This window comes from Cydia splendana, chromosome 15, assembly GCF_910591565.1.
Source record: "Cydia splendana chromosome 15, ilCydSple1.2, whole genome shotgun sequence".
Lineage (NCBI taxonomy): Eukaryota > Metazoa > Arthropoda > Insecta > Lepidoptera > Tortricidae > Cydia > Cydia splendana.
In genome coordinates this window covers 13,473,347-13,487,583 of record NC_085974.1, presented here as the reverse complement: position 1 = coordinate 13,487,583, position 14,237 = coordinate 13,473,347, and the positions used below count along the sequence as shown (strand labels likewise).

At 38.1% G+C, this 14,237-nt stretch overlaps 1 protein-coding gene and 2 non-coding genes across 3 annotated transcripts in view; 1 reads left to right on the top strand and 2 right to left on the bottom strand.

Moving 5' to 3' along the window:
• LOC134797688 (protein split ends) overlaps positions 1 to 7,822 on the bottom strand; it is a 97,600-nt gene extending 89,778 nt beyond the window's left edge. The window contains exon 1 of the mRNA XM_063770032.1: positions 7,517 to 7,822. The gene's annotated coding sequence lies outside the window, so the exon portion shown is untranslated. The remainder of the gene's footprint in view (positions 1 to 7,516) is intronic.
• Positions 7,823 to 10,051: 2,229 nt separating this feature from the next.
• Trnay-gua (transfer RNA tyrosine (anticodon GUA)) lies at positions 10,052 to 10,139 on the top strand. Its single transcript is given in 2 exon segments — positions 10,052 to 10,088; positions 10,104 to 10,139. It is a non-coding gene; the product is annotated as a tRNA-Tyr (tRNA).
• Positions 10,140 to 10,643: 504 nt separating this feature from the next.
• Trnas-uga (transfer RNA serine (anticodon UGA)) lies at positions 10,644 to 10,725 on the bottom strand. The gene has a single exon. It is a non-coding gene; the product is annotated as a tRNA-Ser (tRNA).
• Between the last annotated feature and the right edge of the window lie 3,512 nt (positions 10,726 to 14,237).

Here is a 14,237-nt window from a genome sequence, read left to right as displayed (position 1 = left end):
ATCAAAACTATTTTTTAATTCTAAGTTAAAGGAATCATGATTTGATAGCAGTGTGTCTTTATTTAAGCGTCGTGTAAGTAGATATATGTACTATAATTTGGCTATATAGCCAAATTATTTTCGCGACCGAAGTTTCCTATTTAACTTATTCACCTAACAAAATTTGGCTAAGGGGTAATATAGGTATGTATAACGTATAGCTATCCCTCTAAAGAAAGAGTCACCGCGAATATCCGTGAAACGTTCTTAACAATGATAGGTACGTCCCCGGGTTTACAGAATTAACGTTAATCCCACGGACGCCTTTGTGAAGGTTAATTACTGGCGATTAAGGATAAGCCCTTGGTCCGCTTCGTGACGACTGAGAAGTGCAAGGTAACCGGGAACACGATTCAGTTTGGCCAACTTGTTACGGGGTTGACATGGTTTTGACACGACCCTCACGATCGTCTTGGTCATAGTCTAATAAAACATGGTCTTCCATTCCCAGAGTGACACGGGCCTACGTCACAACAACATGGCCGCTATATATAGCGCTATCGCATATTATCATATAGCGCTGTCGCATGATGACGTAGGCGCGTGTCAGTTAGGTGACCTAGAAAAGACGGGAATGGAGTACCAGGCGGAGTATATTATTATACCATGGTCTTGGTGATCGACGTGGACCTCACGCACGACTTTCACTTAATTTTGCGAGCGTTTCTTTTATTTTTTGCCATTTTTATTTATTGTGACCTTTTTTGCCACTTTTGTATTATTTCTACCCGGAATCACGAGCTCTTTCGATCCTAATGGGATAAAAAAATGTCCCAGAGTTTTTTTCCTATTGTGTTACCATTCCCCCATACACTTTGTATGGCGGTAACAAAAAGGAAAGTTGGAAAAATGTATGGAAGTTTTTGGACACTTTTTTTTCTCCTATAAGGATGAAAAGGGCTCGCGATTCTGACTAGAAATAAAACAAAAGTGGCAAAAAAGCTCACAATATGTATATAAAATGGCAAAAAATAAAAGAAACGCTCTTGCATGCAATCAGCGTGAGCTATTTTCAAGATGGTATCAAAATCAGATCAAAACTGGAGCAAGTTGTTATAAATCTGGGGGTACATTTTTCTGTACTAAAATGTAATTTTTTCTCTAAAACACAACATCTTTTCTGACCTATTTAAGTGACTTGAATGTGGTAGGTAAGGTGTATTCTGGTAAATAAATACTTTACTTCTAAATGTCGGCTAATTCCGAAAATCACCCAATAACTCCCATCAAATTAAAGTCCATTTTTTGGAATTACCCGACATTTTGAACAAATGTCTAATGAATAAACAATAAAGAATTTGGAACTTTTCGGAATTCCCCGTTACACCTTTCACGCTTCTTCTCACTTCTTACTTGGTCTAGTAAGAAGTATACCTATACTTCTTGAAGTGACCAAGGACATCTTTACCGACCTATCTATTTTGTTTTATTTGTCAGTAATCAGTAATCACTGAGAAACAGTAGATAAGTACAAGCCTCTTAGATCAATCAATCACATAAAATCGCATTCGATCTTATTACGGCTTTGTTGTCTGACTTGTATCGAATCTGGCTTCCAACGGCTTTTCTATAATGTATTACTTACGTGTATTCCCGAGATTTTACCTCTAGACTCCAGAGCCGATAGTTTTATTTTTCGAAAAGAAAGCTAGTCGTCGAAAAACGACTCATTAGAAACTTTATTACCATATACCTACATGACATGAGTGAAGCTGAGTCCTTTTTAACGTCCATCTGGTCTATCAGGCCTATTCGGATTTCGAGATAATCACAAGATCTTGAGACGATTTAGAGATCAACTAGATCTACATTAGATATCGACTAGATGTGACTTGGATATCTAAGTCATAACTTGTCGAAATCGTTCAAGAGGACCTCCAGAATCGCGGAAACGTCAAATTTGACATATCTATCTTACAAATATCTTTAAATTATCCGTATCGTAACTTGTTGAAGTCTAGTAGAAATCTAATTCATTTTCCGAATCGAGCCGTATGTCTAGTTTGTAATTTAACTGGTTTAGTTGACGCAAATAAATGTATTTTCTTTCTTTCTTTTCTTTCTTTCATGTAAATTCTTTTTTAGGGTTCTGTACCCAAAGGGTAAAAACGGGACCCTATTACTAAGACTCTACTGTCCGTCTGTCCGTCCGTCTGTCTGTCACCAGGTTGTATCTCATGAACGGTGATAGCTACTCGTAGACATTTACAATTTTCACAGATGATGTATTTCTGTCTGACGGCCAAAAGTGGAGCACTTAATTATATGTATGTAACACCTGTTTGTAACACTACCTGCTTTTCGACAAATAAATGAATTGATTGATTGTTGCCGCTATAACAACAAATACTAAAGAATACGGAACCCTCGGTGGACGAGTCCGACTCGCACTTGTCCTTGTTGGTTTTTTTTTACCATTTTAGCTCGTAAAGGCTCTCTATATTCTTCAAACGCTGATGAGAAAGTTGCATTTTATCGACAAAAGTGGCAAAGTAATGTAATGCAGATTTTTCTGAGTTGTTTCCTCACGTTGGCTGCTTGTATTGACTGTGTAGAATTAAGTGATGATTTTGAATGATTGAATCTGATTTGAATGATCATTTGATTTTATGTTTCACTCCATAGCAAAGTTTGTTTGACCCTCGTGCCATTAAGCCTTCGCAACGCTTAAGATTCCACTTTTCGAACCACTCGCTACACTGTTTTGTTAACTTGGGTACCAATATGCACTATTGAACAAGAGGTTAAAAACAACTTTGCCCCCATGTAAAACAAGTTACTTACCTACTATTCAGTCATCAGTAATTTATTGTGTAAACGATTTTAGACTATGTACAACACATTAAAGTACTTACATTACACTACACACACTATTATATCTAGCCTTTACCATGATTCACCTACTCCTTTGTTTGCAAAATGTTATTCATACGATTTCTCAGAACCTATACGACTATTATCAAGAACGATAGCAAGCTTATGACAGCTTTCTATGTGGGTGTTGACTTTCAGGTGTGTGCTAATGGCTATATAATAACTGTTATTCAGCATGTTTCACGGGTAACCGAACCCTGTAACTATGATGATTTATGTCATGAACAATCCTTGTTGTATCAACAGCTTTACGTGTTTTGACAATAAAGGAATGGACAAAGAAAAAACCCTTCTGAATAAATATGTCCGGAAACAGAGTAAAGTGCACGTATATGGTAATGTAATGACTTCAATGCAAACGCGATGGAATATTGAATTAGCCGATAGAAATAAATACAGGAAAATGGTGTTTTCACATCTCATGTCGTGCGTAGACGACATAAAATCGCATTTTATGCTCTAGAGCATAAAAGTAAAATTTTCTTCTAAGACTAAGGTAATCGGTCTCAACAGCCAAACAGTTAAAACATATTGTTATATTATTTTATTTTTGCTACAATTTATTAGAAATCCGTATTTTCTAAGCTGTCATTAAATTTAGTAAATCACATAAAATAGAAGTCGATTATCGTTCAAAAATGCTCCGAAATGTTTGACTTGGCAGAAAACCTAGCGTCTGAAACTCTGATCAAATGTTGAAAATTTAAAAAAAAATTAAACAGTTAGTTGGCGGGAATTGGTTATGTATTATGTTCTTTCGCTTTACGACAATTTCGTGGTGTAAATTGCCGTGAAAAATATAATTTATTTTCCTCGCAATCAAAGTGAAAAGCAGAGTGTACAACAAGGGCATAAATGTCCATTTTTACCCTCGTCTACTATTTTGGTCTTCGCTTCGCTCAGACCAAAAAATTGCCTCGGGTAAAAATGGGCCACTTTATGCCCTTGTTGTACAATCTACTATTGTTTGTCAGTAAAATCTATCTAAGCGCTTGTACAAAATTATGATGGATCGCATCATAAGATAGAGATAAAGAGATAAAGATAGTTTATTAATCAGGTAGGCATATCGACCTAATACACATTTTCATTCATTTAGTAAACATAGTTAGGAGTTCATGGTACTTCTCCGTCGATATTACAATATTTACAATGCGCTGAACGTCAAGTAAAGTTACATCGGCTCTAATCCTACATCTCTGCCTCAAGAAGATTTAAATCCCCCCTCAATTGGAGGAGGGCATCCCAATAATAGCATAATACGACGTAAAATGCATTATATTATGTCATCAGCCAGAGCTCGGATTTTTCACGGCAAAACAAAACACTATCGGAATCTAGCCAGTGATAGAAACATTATTTTATCGATATCGATAATTCAGTACTAGAAGAAAATACGTCACCAAATAAAATAAATATGTAATAAAAACATTTGTATGAAGTTATATATTAGAAACAGACGCAATTTCTTCTTCAAAATCTACGTCAGTACACACAGCAGCACATGGCATTGGGGAGAAGTGTTGCCCTAGAAGAGCCCTATAAGATGGATATAAAGATAAAGAGATAAAGATAGTTTTTTAATCAAGTAGGCATATTACAAAGCGCTTATGAACGTCTAATAAAGCTACATCGGCTCTAATCCTACAGCTCTGCCTTAAGAAGATTTAAATCCCCCCATCAATTGGAGGAGGGTATACCAATAATAGCATAATACGACGTAAAATGCATTATGTCGTCGCCGTCATGGGATATTGGCGACATTCGGGAGATCGCAGGCCATTTCTCGATAAGATAAGATAAGATTACCTCAAGCTCATGACTAGGGAGAAGTGTTGCACTCGAAGAGCGGCTTAATAATACTCGGCAGTGGGCGATAAGTCGAAAACAGACCGAAGGTGATGATAATGATTATATTTTGTATTGTTTAACTCCCGATCCAAAAGAAGCGAATGGGAAGACCGCTATGTGTGTCTGTGGCGTGGCACCATACCTCTTAAATGGGTGAACCGATTTGGATGCGGTTTTTAGGGTTCCGTACCCAAAGGGTGAAAACGGGACCCTATTACTAAGACTCCGCTGTCCGTCCGTCCGTCCGTCCGTCTGTCACCAGGCTGTATCTCATGAACCGTGATAGCTAGGCAGTTGAAATTTTCACAGATGATGTATTTCTGTTGCCGCTATAACAACAAATACTAAAAAGTACGGAACCCTCGGTGCGAGTCCGACTCGCACTTGTCCGGTTTTTTTTTATATGAAAGCAGGTTTTATAGCGGTAATTCTTAGTGTCAGTGTGAGCTACGCGAGCATAGCCGATAACACCAGGAAAACCGTATGTAGAGAAAAGTGCCTACGGACAGAGAACCATCAGCCTAGCGGTTCGCTGGAAGTGAATGTGTAAACTCATCCGCTAACCTACTGCCGTATTCGAACTTCAAGATATTCACAAGAGACGACACGTACTAGATCCATTCTAGATACGTAATAGTTTAGATTTCAACTAGTTCTCTTTTGCAGCTCAATTCGGACAACCAGTGTCACTTTTACGTCAGATAGTGTTAGATATCTATTAGATGTGAATTGGATCTCTTGTGGAAATCGTTCAAGAGTATCTCCAGAATCGCATAAATGTCAAATTTGACAGGTTAGATCTTAAGTTTATCGTTATCGTATCTTGGTGACGTCTAAAAGATGTCTATTTCAAAATCCGAATCGGGCCCCTAGCTTTTCTCATAGTGCTACGCCGTAGCTCGTAGCAAATAAGTACTTCACGTGAAAATCCTTCGTAGAACACTTACGTTAATGTTGTATCAGAAGTTGCTTGAATAGGTAGATAAACAAGACAATGAAGAAAAATTGTTGAAAGTTTGCCTCTAATTCTACTGTAGTGCATAATTTGTTTTCCATCGTAATTTCTCGGAAACATTCGTATTAGTCATGCTACTTCAGTCAACCTCAGTACTTTTTGAAGACGACGAGACTGACTGAAATAGCATAGAGACACGTTCGTACGTTTCCGTGAATAAAAACGATGGAAATAATTATGCACTACATCTGTACATACGAGTATGTATACCTATGGGTAAGACACATCTTTCTTCCCGAGACGACCTTTTACTTTTTTACTCATAAAATCCTTTGAACCCCTTAACGTGTATTATGTAAATGCACAGTCAAGCTTTTGATCGCAGTATCGTAACCTTTCAAAGTAATTTGCTCGTCTAGCCTAGAGAGTGTACCTCTAGCTAGCTCTAGCCTAGAGAGTACCTCTAGCTAGCTCTAGCCTAGAGAGTACCTCTAGCTAGCTCTAGCCTAGAGAGTACCTCTAGCTAGCTCTAGCCTAGAGAGTACCTCTAGCTAGCTCTAGCCTAGAGAGTACCTCTAGCTAGCTCTAGCCTAGAGAGTACCTATAGCTAGCTCTAGCCTAGAGAGTACCTCTAGCTAGCTCTAGCCTAGAGAGTACCTATAGCTAGCTCTAGCCTAGAGAGTACCTCTAGCTAGCTCTAGCCTAGAGAGTACCTATAGCGTGATGAGGAGCGATTTCCATCCGGTCCGAGTGGTCGGAGGGCGAAATTTTACTACCATTATTCTCATATTTTTGCTCTAAAACATGAAACGTAGAAATGTACATATCTACCTACTATTTTTTCATGAATATAAAGTAGTGTTATGGCCCGATTCGAACTTTAAAATAATTCAAATATTACGTCTAGATATGATATGACTTTTTGTTTCCTTCAAACAAAAACGTCACTTTTGACACTGACATATCTAATGCATATCGTATCTAGCTGTAATATTTGTCGTATCTTAAAGTTCGAATCGGGCCGTTAGAGTGAATTTAAGCTAACTTTGCACCATCTTGAAGAGAACAAATTTAGGATGTGTAAATTTGACATTGTCACACTTTGTCATTAGAAATGCCTTGCAAGCTTGGTCCGACTCTAAGGCTTTTGGACATGACTTTATTATTAATTATTAAGTATCGTCTCTAAATATTAAATAATGTAAATACCAATGTGCTACTAACCCACAGACATGTCAGTTACTTACACTTTTAGTTACGGATAAAATAAATAATTTATTAATTGATAAAATCTTGTTATATAATCTTATTGGGACAAGGTGAGTAGTAATAATTTATATCAATCATCATCATTTCACGCAGACGAAGTTGTGGGCAGAAGCTATGAAAGAAACCTATATGATGAAAGCCGTAAAATGTACCCAAATCGTTAACTGTCATAATGTCTACACGAAAGATGTATTTTCACGAACGTTTTTAACCCAATCGGTATCCTTATGACAATAGAGTAATTATCACGTGTTCACCCTTTTCCAATCATGTAAAACGATAATGCAACATACATGTAGCCATAAATAACAAATGCATGCAATTAAAAAGTGTTGACATTCCTTTGTTTATTCTAATTTAAACTGTGTAGCCTTGTGCAGTGCCAGTGATTACGGGGGCAGCCCGCCGGGGCTACATGGAAATTGCTGAATGATTTGCCCGAGGCCGAATGTCACGCGAACTCTGTAATTTCCCACATGCCCGTTCGCATACACGAACATTAAGGTAACCTTCGACCTTAAAACTCACCTCATCAAAACATCTGCACACTCTTAAATCAGTCAATCACATTCACAAGTATAACGGAAGACACTGCCGCAGTTTTCGCCTACCGTCCATCCGCGGCGCGTTGAATTGACACGTTTTACCCACGCATGGGAGCCAATAAAGCTCTGAGGAGCCTCTTTTTAGTGATGAAAAGGGTTTTTCATTGAATACCTTCGTACCAGGCTCGGCTCAAGGCAGCGAGCGCGCGAGCCGGCGCGCCGCCGTACTTTGACTGAAAGCGCGTTCCGAGCGTCGAGTGTTTTTCGCGCAGGCGTACTTCAAAACAGGATCGGTTGGGCTAAAAACACTTGATTCCCGAACGACCCAACCCCTGTAGAATCCCACCCGGATAATACTCCTTATTAAAAGGTATTTAAGACTACTTTGGCATGGATATCGTTGTTAGTTGAATTGTTTTTGGTGGAACGTTGCGTGTGCCGCACTGCACACGCTGTATGTGTTTGACAATAGTGGCTCCAGCGGCTGTGTTCTGATGACGTCAATGTGCTGAAGAAGATGAACGCGCGCTCATCTGGAAACCGATTGTGAAAGTATCTACAAAGGCTAAGTTTACGTGTTTTCTATAGCCATCCCTCGAATACCTTCTAGATGAAAATAGCGCCTGCAATTTAGTATATGCAATGATGCGTAACATTTAATTTTGCTAATAAATAATAGCAGTATGTTATCACAGTTATCTAAAACTCCTTCAATTTTTCACATTACATACAGGGGCGTATTTTGAAATTTGGCGCCCCGGGCCAATACGTTTTGCCGCCCCAGAAGTCAAGGAAGAAAAACAAAATGCAATCCGGCATGCCGCCCCTGGGGGTTGGCATATGCCGCCCCTGGAGGTTGGCGCCCCGGGCCATGGCCCGGATGGCCCTAGGGTAAATACGCCCCTGATTACATAACATTTTAAAATTTATAAGAAGGTATTCGCCTAACCCTTTGCAATAATTGTAATGCATCATTTTACCAACTCGTAGTCCTTAATAACAGACAAATTAATAAAATAGTCGAAAATAGCTATAGGTACCTACTCAAAGTACCGACGAACAACAGTTTCGATTTGTGTGAATCTCGGCATCACAGGTACGATAAGGTATTTTAAGGTGTCTATTTCCGTTCCATTGTTTGCATACGATCGGTCAGCGCTCTTGAACCGTGTCTAATAAAGAACCTAATAACGTTGTGGCATCGTTCGAAAGAGAATAGTGTGCTTAGGTTTGGAATTGGTTAGTGTTTGTTTCTATTAGTTCGACACAGAACTATATTGGAATTTAGAAATAAAAACACAGAATGTATGTACAATACAAGTTTTGGAGGTAGGTAACACTTCTACTCGCTCTAATTCCTTTGTACCTACAATACACTGGTATGTATTTACCAGACCAGACCTAGAAATACTTAGTACATACTTGAATGTTCATGCCAACTTTCATGTAATTTCTTCAAGTCATTTATAAATAAGAAGGTATATTCGATTGTATGGCGGCGGTTAGGTTTTTGTAACTCTTAACAACGCCGGAATTGCAAGTGTCCATTTCAGCAATTAAATTATCATTAGAGCATTCCAGTCCCCGCGGGGCCCCGCACTAATCTACAGTGCAGATGATACTCGTATTAGCTTCGAAATTTATGCTTAGATACCTGTACCACTTGACATGACCTATGTTTTTCTAAAGATATTTTCCATCATTGGACTACTTCTCATAATTATATCCTACCTGCCTACGACAAAACGCCACGTTACACAAATACACATACATATTTCCATCTTACATAATTATATGTAAACTATTTACTTACAACAATTAAAGGCTACCTAGCCTACCACTATTACTAAGTTTTTGTGCGCATACTGCATACATTGCCTGATGGTAAGCGGTCACCGTAGCTTATGGATACCTGCAACTCTAGGAATGCTAATATAGTATGCGCTTAATGATACTCATTAATTAATTAATTCTGGCCCATCTAGCAGCTAAACGTGATCAGTAAGCATTTTATTAGGTACCAATATTCACGACCTCTGTCGCTATTGATAATTAACACAAAATTTATTGAAAAAATAACTTTCCAAACCAACCAAACACTAAAAAATAAATAGGTAAGGTCAATGTGGTTAATTCCATCATAGGGACTATTTCGTCCTCTAGCGTTTTTCTCGAACAACGAACAACGAACAACATTGATAATTTCGTCGACAAAGCAGCGATTGCTTTTAGTTTCAGCAATCAAAAGCAAATGATTTTTTTTCCTACGGTTGAAAATCAAAGGATTATACGCTCGTGGACGGAATAGACCCTATGACGGAATTAGCCTCATTGACCTTACATACTTAAAAACAGATGTTTTTAAAATGAAAATGTCTTTGCGAGATTGTGCAACAACAGTCGAGTCGCGTAATATTAATGTTACTTCAGCAAATTAGTATTCTACTATCTCGTACAATTTCATTTAAGTTGTGTAAGAATACGGAGAGCGTACCATAATTTCGCTCATGGATTTCAACCTTCGATAGCTCAGTTGGTAGAGCGGTGGACTGTAGAGGAAAATCACTGTCATCCATAGGTCACTGGTTCAAATCCGGTTCGAAGGAATCTTTTTGTTTTTTTTTTTATATTACTAACTACGGTACCCAGTAAATTGTTTTTTTTTTTTATTAATAAATATAGTAATTAATACATTAGATTATAAAGAACTATCATATATGTACTATTATTAAAACGCATTTACCACAGGTTTAGTTAAAAAAATACAGCATTAAATTAAATGTCACGCATTGTCAAAAAAGAAAAAAACTAGGAAATATATAAAATAACCGAGAGTAGTTTCTTGTCTGAACCGTAAGAGTGATTGATATAAAAGTACCTTGCGCAAACGTCGCAAAGATTAATTTTATTGAATTTTTGTTATATATATTTATCATGTTTATTTTTTTTTATATTTGTATTTATCATTTGTATAATTATAATCAATTGTTATTTTCCTACTTGACGATATAATATAAATTAGTATAGATTAGTGTAATTTATATTGTAATTTCATATTATGAAATAAATAAATCTAAATCTAAATCATGAAAGTAAAAATACAAAAAGAACGCTGCGGACAGGATTCGAACCTGTGCGGGTAGAACCCAATGGATTTCAAGTCCATCTCCTTAACCACTCGGACACCGCAGCTGATAAGAAGGAGGCCGAAATATCTCACCGCTTCCAGTAAACATTATTTTATGGTGTTGATGGTGTTTATCAGTTATCAGCAACACTATGAAAACAGTGAAATTATTAATACACGGATAAGTACCCCAAAATACCTGTACACGGTAATAAAGTGAACGATATGCGCTTTTAATGTAAATAATTGAAAGGTTTGGTATAGATATCTTGATACCGAACTGCTTCTAACTATTGAAACGTCTAAAACGTCACACGTCAGACAGTTTTCAATACAACTGCAAATCTGTTTATTTTTAACAAAAAATATCTCTGATTGAAAACAGTGTACTCGCAGTGAGCTTTGTCTGCACTGTACATAGTTTGGCAAGTCGATACTAGGTGGCACTGTAATGAGCGTGACCCTAGTTTGGCTACTCGATACTAGGTGGCGTTGGCAACTTGAAATGAGAATTTTACGTGGAGTATTTATTTAAATTATAATTACTATTAAATATTAAGTACTTGCCAATATCACATTATAGTAATCACATGATTATTTTTTTCTTGCATTAAAGTTGAAAGAAGCAGTACCTACTTTACACAATGTATCGTAAAAAATTACTATTATTACATGTAGGTACAGGAGTAGGTACAGTCACCATTAGATATATCGGAGCGGCCGAGGCGCTCACAAATATCTGAACACGCCTCTATTGTCAAGGCGTTAGAGTGCGTGTTCAGATATTTTTGAGCACCTCGGCTGTCCGATATATCTGATGGCGACTGTACAGGATATGTGTAATACAAAATTACCATTTTTAACAGTCCAAACTTTACGAAATTTTCATATAAGATCGACAAAATCAGTGCTTTACGCGCGTTTACCTAAACGTCCACCAGAAAAAAAAAATCCTAATTTAGTGAGTCTGTTTTCAAAAAAATAATCTGTAAAAGTGCAAGATAAGAAGACGTGCTAATAGAAACCAGTACTTGTTATTTCTATTACGTAACAAAAGGTGTACGATTTCATCGACTAAATCTATCAATTTTTCATTTTTGCTACTAAAATCGATACCGGCCTCTTATGTGGAAATTAGGTATTATAATATAGGTATGGATTAATCTTGAAATAAGCTTTTTGTTCGGAGTTAAATTAGGTCGTAGAGTTACATAATAAAATAGAAAATATGTTGTTAACATAATTGATTTTTAAATCAAGTACTTAGTTAAATACAATACTTGCTCTGTTTTAAAAGCTTTGACTCCCTGCGAATGGAAGGGTCTTTCTTTTGTAGGAAGTACGTTTCCGGTACTTATAACCCATGTAAGTGTCGGTAAGAGAGGGTGTGATTCTCAAAGGCGAAGTTGCCGTTTGCATCGCATCAATGAACAAACTAATTTACTAATAGGGAATATTAGGCAAAGCTCTGCGTAGTTGGCACCACTAGCACATACAGTAAACAAACCTCATTGACATCATCATTATCATCAATGACAAGTCATGCGTCACTAAGTCAATCACATGGCCTACCGTGAAACACGACAATCGAAAGTTTGGTTTCTGCCTCTCTATCACTCTTGTTTATTCGATCGATAGAGAGGCAGATAAAGAAATTTCGATTTTCGCGTTTCCCGGTAGGCCACCTGTAAACAAACCGCCTTGATGCATCAATGTCATATTTTATTGTCTGTGAAAACTTGTCAAAAAACAGTTTAAGGCACAGTACCTATGTATAAGTTAGTCTATGAATTTACTGAGTCGGTAGTGCTGCACTCTGGCGGCAGAACATTGCAGTAATATCCCCTATTGCTAAGTGTAACCAGCGAGGAAAAGCACCCACGAGATGGTCTGAGGTTGTGAAGAGGGTGGTTGGCGGCAACATGCAGTGCGTGACCCATATGGCCTATGATCGCACACTGTGGAGACGTAGCATACATGGTCGCGATCCTCAGCAATGAGGGACCGACGAAGAAGAAGAAGTGTAACCAAACTCACCACTGCAAAGTATCGAAAATGTAGTTACCATTCAGCAAAATTGAATTTTGCCCACCACGGCATAATGTCATCCTGCTAGATAGTAGGAATTTCGTAAGATTTAGGGGTGACTCGATTTCTCCTCGCCGAACCACCCTTGATGACTAAAATTTTTGTTGTTTTGTTCAATTCACCCTTTAATAAAATTTTTTACTGGTACACGACAAAAATGTCAATCAAGCTTATTCAGCACCAACTTTGACGTGACATGACAACGTGGAAGTGCCATACCTAATAAACGTCATATTATTTTCATAGATAATTTAAAGATGCTGATCAAAGAGTATATACATATATCAGTGCGGAAAGGAAAGAGAAGAGTCGTGGAATGTATGGAGCCCAATACATTCCACGACTCTTCTCTTTCCGAACAGACTCTACTTGAAACCTTTCCGATGCTCAACATTGTCATTTGTCACGCGACAAGAGAAACTCGATCCGTATTTCATCGCCGTAGATACATCTCAGTGGGCCTACCGCGAACGACGCTCGACATGTTGCCTCTCTGTCGCACTTGTAAATTCGTACGTAAGTGTGAAAGGGATCCAACACGTCGAACGTGGTTCGCGGTAGGCCCTCAGTTTCTATTTGAGGAATCGAGACTAATATGGCCAGCGGAAAGTGACCGCTACTTGCCATAATTACTTGTCGTTAATTATAGTTAGGTTTGACTTGTTTATTAGCTGATTCAGGACATTTGTGGCAATGGTGAATTACTTTTCCGATGCTTTTGCACGATCTTATTACCCTTCTACATCATGCATCTACATCTTGGTTTACCCTGCCTTATTATTAATTATAATCATCTATACCTAACAGCCTCCGGTGGACCAGCTTTTAAAATCTTTGTTACGTATTTTGGGTTAACCTGTATCACTGAGTTACGGACCAACGCATCAATTCTTGAGGAGGTTGGCATTAAAGAGCGGTTGCTTTCTACGGTCAAAACTCGGATCCTCAACTTCTTTGGACACGTGTCTCGGCCAGACGGAACATCCATGGAACGTCTAGTTGTGCAAGGAAGAGTGGGAGGTGACAGGGCTAGAGGAAGATCGCCAACGAGATGGACCGACCAAATCCGGACCGGCCACAGTAAGCGAATGCTCACGAAAAGCAGCTAGAATGGCGACGTGTCGTTAAACGAGTCGCTCAAAAGTCTACATAATGGCCACGACCACTCTGTCAAGAATGTAACGAAGAAGATGAAGTCTAACCTTGGGCCTTGTTCACTCAGACACCTATATAGTAACAGCACCAGTCATGGGACATTTAAGAGGAAATTTGGAGTATTTATGATATTTCCCTTGTACATGTAAATGGTCTTCCGCTTAGCGTGTTAAAAGATGAAAGTCCTATCCGCCTTTCATGTTTTAGGCGTGATGTATCAAAGATACTGCAATGAGTTTCCACATAATTAACAAATTAAAACTATGCTTTTTTTCTCCAGTCATGGACACCAAAGCTCCAGTAATGGGCCCCCGGTAATGGACGTGAATCCAGT